Source organism: Triturus cristatus, chromosome 10 (assembly GCF_964204655.1).
Source record: "Triturus cristatus chromosome 10, aTriCri1.1, whole genome shotgun sequence".
Classification (NCBI taxonomy): Eukaryota; Metazoa; Chordata; class Amphibia; order Caudata; family Salamandridae; genus Triturus; species Triturus cristatus.
The window spans coordinates 93,981,991-93,995,858 of NC_140593.1; positions in this window are offsets into that span (position 1 = coordinate 93,981,991).

Below are 13,868 nucleotides of genomic sequence, written 5' to 3' on the forward strand. Positions count from 1 at the left end.
TAGTATAGAAGTGCCACTTCTAGACGCTGGCATAAATGTGCAGTGACTGTCTGGCGTGTGATTGGCTGGTGAGCCTGGCTCCAGGAGTCAGGATGGGTCTGCCCCGGTGGTGAATGGAGAGACCTGCATGTTGATGAGTGGGAGGAGTACACCTGGGACATGAATAGGGCTGGGCTTTCCCCAAACAATGCTGGCTCCGCCCCCTGTGGTGCGACTGATGACCCTGGCCTGTTCTGTGAATAGGGAGAGGGGCTGAGCAAAACAAAGTGCTCGGGAACCAGTTGCGTCTGGTTCGCCCCTTCCCTGCACCTTTGGAGACAAAGGAATCTGTGTATAAAAGAGGGGCTGTGACCCCATGAAAATGTTCTTGCTCTGACTCGAATCTACCAGGGGCGTGCTGCTGCTGGGGCCCAGGGGGAAGGCTTGCCTCCCTGGGCCCTGCCAAGCCCCTGGATGCCTGATGGACTTCCAGGACTTTACTTCTAGCGCCTGGTGAGCGCTTCATTACTTCTTCTGTCTTCTTGCGCCCTGGGAGAGCTATGTTGCTTTATTTCTTTGAGCCAGAGGAGCGCTGGAGCTCCGCAGCGCTGGGCTGCCGTCTGTGTGGAGGGAATCCCCATCGTGGGGATTCCCCCGAGATGCTGCCGGAGCGGGTGCCCACCCCGCTTCATGTTTGTTTTGGTTTGCGGGTGCCACCCCGCTTCTGTTGCTTTGGTTTGCGGGAGCCCACCCCGCTTATGTCCGCTTGTATCGCTATTTTTGGTGGCGGGTGCCCACCCCGCATTTTGCCTGTCCTGCGCGGGTGCCTACCCCACAATTTGCGGTGTTGGGCGGGTGCCCACCCCGCCTTGTGTCTTGGATTTGGAGGGAGCCTACCCCTCGTACAAAAGAAATCACCACCGCGGCCCGAGCCGCATTCAAAGATCGCCGCCAGGTCCGCGGCCCGCCTGGTTGTGGGCGGGGCCGCGGGACGGAAGCGGAAGTGCGGCCATTTTCCGGCCGGCAGAGGTCCCGGAGCCTCGCAGGCTTCCCCTGCAAAGTCCCGGTCCCGAGATGGGGGACCGGGTGAAGACCGGCGCATTGAGAGGACGGGGCTCTCATGAGGTGAGAGAGCCCCGCCATGACCGCCAGTGAGGAGCAGAGTCCCCGCCCAGAGGCCCGGTGAGTGAGGGCTGGGCGGGTTACCTGACGGTACCTATTTTTGTCATGAGTGGACCCGCCGTTGCGGGCCGCTCCTACGATTGTGAGCCAAGTGGTTTAAAGGGCCAGAGGGGCCCGTAAGCATCCTTCCTTGCCCCCATGAGGAGCTGACCTTCACAGCGGCGCCGCAGTTGCGGGCCGCTGCAACCAGGGGGACGTATTTGTTTTGAGCGCCCGGCCGCTCCATCAGGGGTATGTGCATTGTAAGAGCCCCGTAGCTCCAACGTCAGGGGCATTATTTTCTCAGAGCCCAGAGAGGCTCCAACGTTTGGGGACACATTCCATTTCAGCGCCAGTGCGCTCCACAGTACTGGGGGACGTGGTGTGTGTAGAGCCTAGGTGGCTCCAACGTTTTTGGATACTGTTACTTCCCCAGCTGCGCAGCACTTAGTGCCAGCTGCAGCGTTTAGACCCTGTTCTTGTACTCAGCTGCCCAGCAAGTAGTGGGCAGCTGCTACGTTTAGGTTCTGGTGCGACCTGGACCCTAATGCGATTGAGGTGTTATTGTGATGCATATATTAATGCTTATGGTATTAGGAAATGTACTGTGTGTAGTATGTTTTGTGCACCGTGTGTTTTATACCTCTAAATGTGGTCATTTCTGCCTAGGAGGTTGTTTTACCTGTTTAGGTTGATGTTAGGGAGATAATACTTCCCTGTGTGATGTACGCCCCTAGAGTAGTTATACTTAGGTGTTTAGGTCTAATGCGTTACAGACTACTGAGAAAATGCATAATGTGTTTATGCCCCTGTGATGGATGCAGGATAGGTTTTATACCTGATGCTAGTGTGATGACGCTGAGGTCATTATTGCGCCGGTAGTTACTGGTTGTGCTCTACAGTGATAATTTGTGCTACAGTTAGTATATGTTCTACATGTACGATTGGTGATTTGTGCTGATTCTGACAGTGGTCCATGTGGCCCTGTCCCGTGTAAATAGTCCCTTTTAAAATTCTGCCCAGTGCTAGTTGGCACAGTGTAAATTGTGTGAATATTATCTAATGTGTTTTGGTATAATACAAAGGCTATTTTTATATATAACCTTGTGTGGAGTTTCTTTTGTGGTGGGCCTAGGGTGGTGTTGCTGGGTGCGCGCGCAAACGCTTTACACATTGCCTCCGGGATAAGCCTGACTGCTCGTGCCAAGCTACCAAGGGGGTGAGCAGGGGTTATCTTTGGCGTGTAACTGCCCAGCCCTGACTAGAGTGGTGGTTTCTGCCTGGCTTTGGCGCAAGCCCTAGCCAACCAGAAATCCCATTTCTAACATTGGTGGCAGCGGTGGGATTAGGACTGCGTTTGCGCAGTACCACAGTGACAGCTGGCTGCACTACAAAACTCTGCATTTAGATAGTCACATGGAAAGGGATTATTGTTCTAAGTTTGTTTTTAAGTGTCATTTCTGTGGAAATGTGTTTCTGGATTCACCAGTAAGGGTGGGATCCAGTGATGGCAGCAGATGTGTGTCCAGTGCATGTATTCCCATTCCCAGTTCCCGGGGTAATGGTACCTGTGTCACGTGGTGGTCAGGTTGAGAAATCAGGGGCGGTAGAAACTGTCTTACTAGTCTGGGGTGTGTGTGTGTGGATGAATGGTGTGAGTTCTCTGAAATAAGGAGCTTGCTGAATACTTTGGTGTGAGTTCTCTGAAATAAGGAGCTTGTTGGTTGATTGGGTAAACAGTCCCTTGTAAAATTCTGCCCAGTGCCAGTTGGCACAGTGTAAATTGTGTGAATATTATCTAATGTGTTTTGGTATAATACAAAGGCTATTTTTATACATAACCTCGTGTGGAGTTTCTTTTGTGGTGGGCCTAGGGTGTTGTTGCTGGGTGCGCGCGCAAACGCTTTACACATTGCCTCCGGGATAAGCCTGACTGCTCGTGCCAAGCTACCAAGGGGGTGAGCAGGGGTTATCTTTGGCGTGTAACTCCCCAGCCCTGACTAGAGTGGTGGATTCTGCCTGGCTTTGGCGCAAGCCCTAGCCAACCAGAAATCCCATTTCTAACAAGTTGTATATTAATTCATTGTAATGAACTTGAATACTGTGTATTATATTGATTGGTTGGGAGGTCTCTTCTTTTAAATGTATTGCTTTTATGATTTAATTTTAAATCGAAATAAAGCTTATTGATTGATTGATTGGTGGTGGATTAAACCCAAATCAGTTGACTGGGGGTGAGTGCTTGCAATGTTCAACACTCCGTCCATCATTGCCTTTGGTTTTGCTTTGTTCGCCATAAGTTGGCAGGGTATGCTCAGACGTGAGTCCCTTGCTCACTTTGCCACTGGATTCAAGCAAGCCTGGCTGAAGATGGCTGAAATGCCAGAAACCGGTCCTAGGAAGCTTGTTTCCGGTCCAGGGAAGACATGGCTTGGCAGTTCGGGCTGGACTGTTTCCATGAGGCACAGGGTCAGACTGATTTGCATATGGCCATGTCTGAACTGGGGTGGCAGAGTGGCCTAAAGAATGGTGGTGGATTAAACCCAGATCAGTTGACTGGGGGTGAGTGCTTGCAATGTTCAACACTCCGTCCATCATTTCCTTTGGTTTTGCTTTGTTCACCATAAGTTGGCAGGGTATGCTCAGACGTGAGTCCCTTGCTCACTTTGCCACTGGATTCAAGCAAGCCTGGCTGAAGACGGCTGAAATGTCAGAAACCGGTCCTAGGAAGCTTGTTTCCGGTCCAGGGAAGACATGGCTTGGCAGTTCGGGCTGGACTGTTCCCATGAGGCACAGGGTCAGACTGATTTGCATATGGCCATGTCTGAACTGGAGTGGCAGAGTGGGCTAAAGAAGGGTGGTGGATTAAACCCAGATCAGTTGACTGGGGGTGAGTGCTTGCAATGTTTAACACTCCGTCCATCATTTCCTTTGGTTTTGCTATGTGATTGGATTAGCCATAATGGTGATGGAAAGGAGTGGTGTGAGGTGTGGATGAAGAGGAGTGGTGGGGAGAAATCTGATTGAAGGGATGTTTGCATGAATGCAGTATTTCTATAGCTCAAACCCATCCAAAAGGCAGCAGAACACTGCACAGGGTCGAAGAAAAGCACAAAGTGATAGGAATGGTAGCTGGTTTGTGGACTGTAAATGCATTGTGATGTAGTGTTCTTTAAAAAGGTGCATCTTCAACTCTTTTCTAAAGGGGTGCAGCGTTGGGGCGGTCCTGATACAGAGATTTTGTTCCAGAACCTAGGTGAATACATGGGAAAGGCCTGTTGTTGTTTTTTCTACTCTTACTCTGCTGTGTGATGGTTTCCTTGCTATTGGTGTGGCGAGACTCACCAGAGATGGTAAGCTTGTCTTTAAGATATTGGGGGGGTGGGGGGGACAGTGCTGGTCATGATGGGTTTGTAAATGCTGCAGCTTGCTTTCTAGATGCTGTGGGCCGGCAAGGGAAGACAATGAAGTTCCATCAGGATGAGGGTGATGTGATCATATTTCTTAAGGCCCTGGATGAGACATGCTGCAGCATGTGGAATGCACTACAAAGTGCCGGAGTGAAGTCTGAGGCCATGGAGTAAGGCATCACCACCATCCAGTTGCAAGAGTAAAAAGGCTTAAACAGCAGTTCTTAAGTCGCTCTCTGGAAGACACAGTTCCACTTTCTTCACACAGAGAGCTGTACTAAACTCTCCTTGTATTTTGGCAATGTGTTCCTTGAGGGTAAGGTTGGTGTTCATTGTGAGTCCAAGTGACTTGCCATTCAAGGCCATCATGGTGTGTGTTATTGAGCCAAATTTGTACTGTTTTTTGGTACTGTCAATTAACATGAACTTTATCTTGGTTGGGTGGAGCTTTAGGGTGGGGCTATACATCCAGGTATAGATGATGTGCAGGTACTGTTTGAAGCATTGGCGTGGAAGGATCATTTAGGCAATGGGACGGCATAAAGGAATGTCTGTGTGACCAGCAAGCACAGAGGGAGATTGTGCTGAAGAGGTTTGGGTTCAGGGAGACACTGCAGACGTAAAGTAAAGAACACATGGAAAAGGTGTAGAAAATGTTTTGTGAGATAAAGAGCAGGAGAAAGATGAACACAAAGAAAATAAATGATACAGAATTATTTAGGTAATTAGGAAGGTGCAAAGAAAGCAGGTCAAGAGATGACTTGGTAATAAGTGGAGGGAGTGTTAAATAAACAAAACATTCTAAATACATGCAGTTCCATTACGACATGATGTTAGGTAAATACACATACACACATGCATCTTGTATTCAATGACCTGGAACTAGCGTAGTGGGATCTTAAAGAGGGATTACAACACTGAGGCATTCACTGGTTGATGACATATTTATGTGACGGTTGCTGACCTCGTTGTATGTTCCAGCACAACCCAATTTTGGCACACATAATATGGGTGGGGAGTGCCTCTAGGAATGACCCAGTCACACCGCCTTGACTACATGTGATGCAACAACTTCGAGCCAAAGTGGGTAGCGCCTGTTATGCCACTCCCTGCCCGTGAACCTGTATACAGCACCGCCTTCTCAGGCACCAAGACAGAGGCTGCGGATGGCCCAGCACACAAATTATTTTGTTGCATTCAAGGATACAGACATGGCTGTGAAGCGCTCCACGTTCTTGCAGGTTTTGAGGAGATACAGAAGCCTTTTCTGATACGGCCTGAGACATCTGCCAATGGCATTTACATGGGAGTCTTCAATGCACCTTTTGGGCCTCACATGCTAGCACGCCATAATGTATATATATTTATGCCGTGGCAGTGAAGATAAATATGGCCAAATACATATTATTTAGAACAACTGTACTAATAAACGTACATTCACCTATTAGGCATGACTACATTGTCTTCTGTAAGACAATTTGGATGGACGTAGGCTTTGAGACAGCTTCCAAGCCATAAAGAATGTGCTCTTTCCTGACACCACCACTGCGTATTTTGACCCTTCCCAGGCATGTGAATCTATGGTGGACACCTGTGGACTGTGGTGGTGTTGCTTCAGTAGGGTGGCCCAGAGCAGCGTGAACAGATTGCGTATGCTTGGTAGGCTTGAACACCTACAGAAGAGCAATATTTGTAAATTGAGAAAAAGGCTATTGCCATCTTCTTGGAATTATGAGATTTCAATCTGAATGTTTACAGACATCCCTTCCAAATCGTTACCTACAACAAGCTGATCTTTTGGCTGTTATAATGGCATGCGCTTCACCCTCCACCACAAAATGAAAAGTGGATTCTCGAGCCACAGGAAATTCCGTTTGTTGTTGAATGCTGGAAAGATGATGACAGTCCCACTAACTGCACCCCCGGCCACCAATCACAACAGAGTGCAACAAAGCTGAAAAGGCTCATTATCATGTGATTGAGTGCTATTCGAAAGCACTTCTGCTTGATGAAGTGATTCAGGTCATTTCTCTGGATGAGAGCCTAAAAATGTGATGGCTACCCAGAGAGAGTGAAAGAAGAGATGGGGAAACTCCTAGAGAACAATCGGTAGTTTAAAGCAGACAATAAGAAAGACTTACAAGTATTAATGAACATTCAAAAGGAGCTCTCAATGTACACTGATAGTCTCCTGCTCAAACGATGTTGAAGGACAGTCACTAAGGATTGTGCAACTAGTTCACATCAGAAAGGGTGATGACAACAAAACCAGGAATACAAGAAGTTTGGTTTCCTGGTGGATACCAAGATAGGGCACTTGATTTTCGAGAGCCTTGCCTACTGAGCAACCAGACAAGAAAAAAGAAACGGCACTCCTTATAGTTGAGCACCACAGTGTGAAGGCATGGGATCAGGTCAATGCAAACTTCTGCAGCTTCCAAATTGTATAGTAGCAGTCTAATCTTAAAAGATAAATAATTTAGGCATTCAGAAGTTGAAATGCTACAGCCTGCCACAATAGAGCCAGCACTCCCAAACTGAAAAGATGTTGCTTATTCATGGGTCCCTTAAGTAGAACAAACCTAAGACTGCAGAGATATTTGGAGATCCTCGGTAATAGCCATCACGAGATGACACAGTCTATGCTGCAGGTCAATGGAAAGGTAGACTGTTTTGTGTGCATGTTAAAGAAATTGACATAAACTGCAGCAGAGCAAATGTCTGATACTGGACTAACTTTTTTTTTTTTTTACTCCTGAGCGAATATAAGAACTCGACCACATCATGTTGCTGTCCTCTACAGCTGGCGTCATACCAAACTTCATTTTCTGTGCTCCATTAGCCATACGCAGTGCAGAAGAGAAAAAACAACAACAAAACCAGAACGAAGAGAAGGGCCTGAACAATGGACCAATGACCAGGTGACCAGATACAGGTTAACGAGCAATATACCGCCAGGGGGTTTGCAATACCTTCAACTTCACTTAAGGCCAGTGACAAGAGAGGACACCATAGTGATAGTTGCATATGGTGTCACCCCACAGCAAATGCGAAATAGGTCCAGCTTCAGAACGTTCAGCGAGTAACCACCCAATCAATGAAGAAAAGGACAGCCTGCCAGTGATGAAGAAGGTCTCCTTGGATCCCATCTAAGCCCGCACATCAAACATGCTGCCCGATGGCAACAGCTTGAGCTAGGAGAAGAAAGCAGACTATTGCAGGACATTGGAAATAGAGATACGGGATCACAATCCCATCAATGATCTCATCCTTTTCCTTCAGTGAGAGTGAAAGACCATACAGCACGAAAAGTGCTCACGAGATGGAGCTAACGACAAGTCGAATGGTTGACCGATTCCTTGGATTATGGAGGAAATGTTATGTCCGTGAAATGTTATGTCCGCTTAGGGAAGGACAAACTAAATTAACACACAGGCACATGCGCGCTGTCACAGGTGGAGTATGAAAATACACCCAGTCTAGCACTCTAGGATGACATATGTGGGACTACGGTCTGTGCTGGTCTCACTGTGCTCCCAAACCAGCACATAAACAGGCCTTGAGTAAAGAAGGTCTGGGTGGCAGGTGGACTGATAGGTAAAGGGAGTATTCTATTGTAGGGACGTACAGAGTGAAATGTGGACATAGGAGCAGAGTGAGGTTTGGGTGGGGGTAGCGCACAGACTGTAACAGAGAAGTGTGGAAATTATGTGATAAGGAAAATAGAGAGGTCTGTTAGACAGGGCAGGATGGAAGGTACTTTAAGCAATATGGAAGATCAGGTGGAGGTTTAGATAACAAAGATGGCTGTGGAGACTTGCGTGATAAGGAGGGCTTAGGAAAGTCTGCCTGATAGGATTTTGAGAGATGAAGGTGATGTGTGAGTGGTAGGGCGGTAAGTGGGTTTGAGTCATAGGAAAGGGAGGGTGTGAATGTGTGGGTGATTCAACAGAATATAGTGACAGAGGGTGTGTTATGAGCGATGAGGAAAGATGGATGACATGTTAGTGTGCTGAGAGGTGCGGGTGATGATCTCTCGATAGGTAGAAGAATGAGTTATAGGGTCAAGAAGGACTGAGTTCTCAGAAGAGATAGAGGTACACTCAACGGCAACAAGGGAAACAGCAACAAGGAAATCAGGTTGGTTTGGTTATAGGGAAAGCTTTATGTCGTAATGCTGAATTCACTTTATTGATCAGTTGTGCATGGAACACCACAGGTATCGACCTTAACATTACCCATACTCTTTCCCTCAAATATCACCTTAACTTCAACCCGAAGTTTCCATCTAACGCTTATCATAACACTTGGTCTATGCCTATATTTTAAGCATACCCTATCCCTAAATTCCACCCTAACCCTTCATCTTAAGCATACCATAGCCCAGTGGCGTCACTAGGGTTGGTGTCACCCGGTGCGGGTATCTCATGGTGTCACCCCCTCACGACTTACCGCATGGACCTCCTCCACTCCGAGTCCGCCAGTGGACACAGTTGGCAAATAACGGGACCATACAGAGTCCTTAGTAACATTTGAAAATGTAGGTCCTATATTTACAAAATGTGCCTGTTAACAACAGTGTGATAATGACTCATTAATCAGGTTGTACAGTGGGCTACCTGCTAGTCAACAGTTTATTGGAATTTATAATATCATAGGTATGGTACTTTTTACTGGTGTGGTGTTCCCACTATCCAGCAACACGATATATCAGTGGTCGAAGTGGGGGAAAAAAAGTAGGGGGAACTGTGGGCGGAGAATCAGAGGGCAGGAATAACCAAGGATTGGATCAGTGGGCAGAGGCATGGCCAGAATGCGCAAACATCCCAATTTTATGTATTTGTTTGGTTTCACTGCCCAGTTTTATCAACCAATGGATATACATGATTATTTAAGGTTATAATGAGTTATTGACAGTAAAATGTATTCACAAAGTAGAATATGCTTCTAATCACAGAATGTCCCCAAATACGATAAAATGTGGAAGCACAAGCCATTTGCCTCCGAGCCATGGAGTTTCTGTCATCAGCACTTCTCCCTTTGCCAAAACAGCAGTTCAAACATGAATGGCTAAAAATCCTAGCTTGCAAATGTTTTCTAAATAATAACGGCTCTGCCATATTTGACTCATAATGCAAGATCGTAATAAAGGGGCAAAAGGTACTCCCTAAAATAAGTTTAGGCTCTAGAGGAGGGAGTGAAAATGAAAAGTAAAGTAGGGAACCTCTATACTAGCCTATTTAATTTTGAAAAGAGATCTCTGAGGATTCTACATTACCAAAGAAGACCTGCTACATATCATACAAAATCATTTTATAAACAACAATTTAATAGTCTTTTCTTGATTTTAGACAACAATTTATTCTTCTTTTTGTAAACATCTTTGGTTTGACATCTCAACATATATAAATAAAAAAAGGGGGTGAATATTTCCTTTTCACAAGCAATGCAATTATTTTTACTCACTGCATTTGTAGAAGTTTTTCAAGAGAAGCATCTCATTTTGGATTGGACAACCTGATGATAAGACTGATCACATCGATAATTGATGGGTATCCGATCATTCCGCTCCAAGGTTCACTCCGAATTGCATCTGGTTGTCTCTTCTTTTTGCTTCTCTTACTCTTTTCACTTTTTTTGTTCTTTGGGACTTTTTTAGCCCGTTTCTCTTTACCTGTCCGCTTAGTAAGCAGGACTTGATTAGACCCCCAGTTCATTGATTTGTTGTTTACAATATAGATTTAGGGGATTAGAACTGTGGCAGGTCATTAAAATTTCCCTTAGACCCTACAAAGAATTTTTTCTAGTGCCTCTTGTTTCTAAGGCCTGTTCCTGCTGTCCAGGTCCTTAGGATGGTTTTTCTGGCTTCTTCCCACACAGGGCTCCAGGCTGGGCTCAGTCAGTAGGGACTAGTATCAAGGGTGGGTTTATGGACCCCACTCCAGGCACAAGTTTCCACCCCTGCTGCCTCACTCCTTCCTCCTTCAGGTTTCTGCTGCTCACTCTTCACCAGTCAGGTGCCAACTGCCAGCTCCAACTGCCAACTCTCTGTCTTAGCTTCCCAACATTCTAAACCGCCTCCAACTGTCACAGGGTTCTGGAATGTTCTGGAAGGTGCTGGTAGGTTCCAGTGGATGCTGGTGATGTCACAGGTGGCCACCATTTTGTGCTCCAGGCCCTCAGACAGAAGTTTCAGGGATAGCTAAAATGGCTCCCTGAATCTGCAGCAACACTAAAAAAACGAAAACAAATGAGGGAAAAAGGGCCAAGTCCTACAATCTGCAAGTAACAAAAGGATCTCTCTGACAAAAGCAGTAGCCCACTGGCCTATTTACATTATGCGCACTTTGTGATCTGCATGGTACATGTCCTTTGCAGCCGGTACATTAACCCTCTGAGCTACCTTTCCATGAGTCAAATCTTCCATTAGACAAAATTCCGATCTCTCTCTAGGAAGAACATTAATCATCAGAGTCATCATGACATTTTTATTCTTACCGAAATTTACTGGAGGCCAAGAAGGAGGCAGCAAGTGCTTTCTTTTAAAACCATAATATACTTTCAAAAATGATGCCTCCACCTAAAGTCAGCACCTGGTGCGGTCACACCGGTTGCACCGCCCTAGAGATGGCCCTTCTCATGGGCTCTGTGATCTCAGTGATACCCCCAGGATATAGCGGCATGGATTCGCAAATTTAGCGGCACAAATATGGAAAATTTAGCGGCACAATTATGGAAATTTAGCGGCATTTTTGCGGCACTTTATTTTACTCATAATCATTCATTTTCAGCCGTAAGTCAATGGAAACTCTTTTAGCAGAGTATTCCACTTTGAATAGGGAACCTGGAATATGGAATAGATGAAGCAGCCCACAGGTGAAGGCTGTTATCCTTTGGAAATGCAATTCTCAATTTGCTTTAGTATAGGTTGGTAGCAGTTATCACACCTTTTGACACATTGCGGGACCGGTGTTTGGCACCTCCTTAACCCTTTTCTCGCCTGAAAGTCTGAGGGCGGCTGGACACATGCTAGACCTAAATAAATATGGCACTTAAAAGTCAACCTCAAAATTAATGTTATATAAATAAATTAAGATTATAATTTTAACATCATGTCAAGGAAACGGGAAATGAGTAGGCACGGGGGCACTCCTAATATTTTAAATGGGATTAATCAGGGTCTCTCGATAGGTCAGAGGCGCTGACGATAGCCCACAGGTCTGCACCACACAGAGTTGCTCTTTGCCCTTGTGCTTTACATGCCTTCAAGGCCGCTTGGATCAGGTCCTTTACTTATATTGGATCAGGATCCTGCAGAGTAGAAAACGCTCCCGGTTTGCTGGGCCATCAGATGTCTTGAGTATATCAGATGCTGCCTCCACCTCACAGAAGTGTATGGACAGCAGGTGATCTGATTGAGGGGAGAAGAGTTTAATGGGGAGTTGTTTTCGATATCCCTGTGGGAAGGCGCGCAACACCCATTGGACGCAAAGGGCTTCAGCCCACCCCGTCGTGTGCAGCAGCCCAGACAGCTTCCCGGACACACACACAGACGCACCCGAGCAGTTCACAGGTCTTTAAAAGACCATTTGCATGTTAATGCGGCCTCGCTGTTGTTTCACCCCTTCTAAGAGCCCCTGCAGCTCCACTCTGCATTTGTCACTGCGTTTCTGTTTGTGCACCTCTGTCTGTGCGTCTCTGTCTGTACCTCAGTGTCTGTACGTCTCTGTCTGTACGTCTCCAACTGGGCATCTGTTTCTGTGTGTGTCTCTGTGTGTTCATTTCTGTCTCTGCATCTCTGTATGTACGACTTAGTGTGTGGGTCTTTGGATGTGTTTCTTGGTCTGTGTGTGTTTCTGTCTCATTGTGTCTTAATGTATGCGCTCTGTCTCCGTATGTGCCTTTGTGTGTTGTATGTGTGTCTGTGTGTATTTCATTGGTATCTCTGTCTGTGTGTGTGTCTCTGTATGTGCGTCTATGTATGTCTGTCTCTGTGTGTGTGTCTCTGTCTTTGGGTGTCTCTCTTCTTGTCTGTTCCTGTCTATCTATCATTGTGTGTCTGTTTTAGTGTGTCCCTGTATCTCTGTCTCTGTGTGTGGGTCTGTTTGTGTTTGCCTATGTGTGGCTCTTGTGTGTTTGTGACTCTATCTATGTGTGTCTATCTGTGCCTGTGTGTGTGTCTCTGTGTTTGTGCGCCTCTGTTGGTCTGTGTGTCTGTCTCAGTGTGTAGTGTAACGGCCGCGGTGGAAAATGAGGTAGAAAAAGACTTCAGTGGCAAGACAGAAAAGGAAGCTTACTAAATTGCCCTTTAATAGTCAACTGTGAAAACACTTCCAGCTGACTTTTAAAGGACCTTTTAGAAAGCGTTTTCACTCTGCCATGTGTGAGTTTGCCGAGGCCAGCAGTAAACAGAGAAGATGGCTGCAGAAGCATTCATAGTGAATACATTTTAATACGTCTTCACTATGTATGCTGCAGCAGTCATTTTCTGTGTTGGCTGTTGGCCTCACTGTGCTGTCGTTACCGTTACAAGTTACAAAACACAATAAGGGCAAAAATTTGCAATACCTAACAAAACAAAAAAGTATTTCTAACATGCACTAGTTACAAGTTTGAAAAGAATCAAGAATAATTGGCTGCGTACATGCAAGAAAGGCATATATGGTATATGGGTATTGTTTTCATCACTGGGATTGTTAGCTAAACTTACAGCTTTAATACACATCACTGTTACAAGGCAGTGGCAGCATAATAAGATATAAATATTAAAATAGCCATTACAACGCATAAATGTTTCCCCTACATATACAGTTTTAGAGTTAGAAAATACACTGTAGGGGTCCACGGAACATTGCATGTTTGTAAAATACTCCTCACACAACAAATGTTAATTTACGTCATGCTTCATTATTGGGGTTATTGCTACCTGACAGGGGTTGTACATTGCCGATTTCGCAGGCACTTTTGTAAAATTGCGGCATTTTTACAAAAGTGCCGATTTCGCTGGCACTTTTGTAAAAATCGCGGCATTTTTACAAAAGTGCCGATTTCGCGGCAAGCCGCGAAATCCTGGAGGGTCTGGATAGGGTCACTGTTGTTCTAGGGTGTACTGCTTCATAGGCCTGCCCGCAAGACTGGAGGTGAACTTCAGTATGTATAGTGGTGGACAAGCCTTGAAGGTTAACTTACACTTGTCATGCTAGGGTCCACCTGCTGGTGCTACGACACCGGGGCTTCTAATGTCTTGCGAAGCCTTCTAAGGTCTAGCATGAGATAGTGCTCTCTCAGGAGAGTGGTCTGGCGGACTGGTTATTAAGG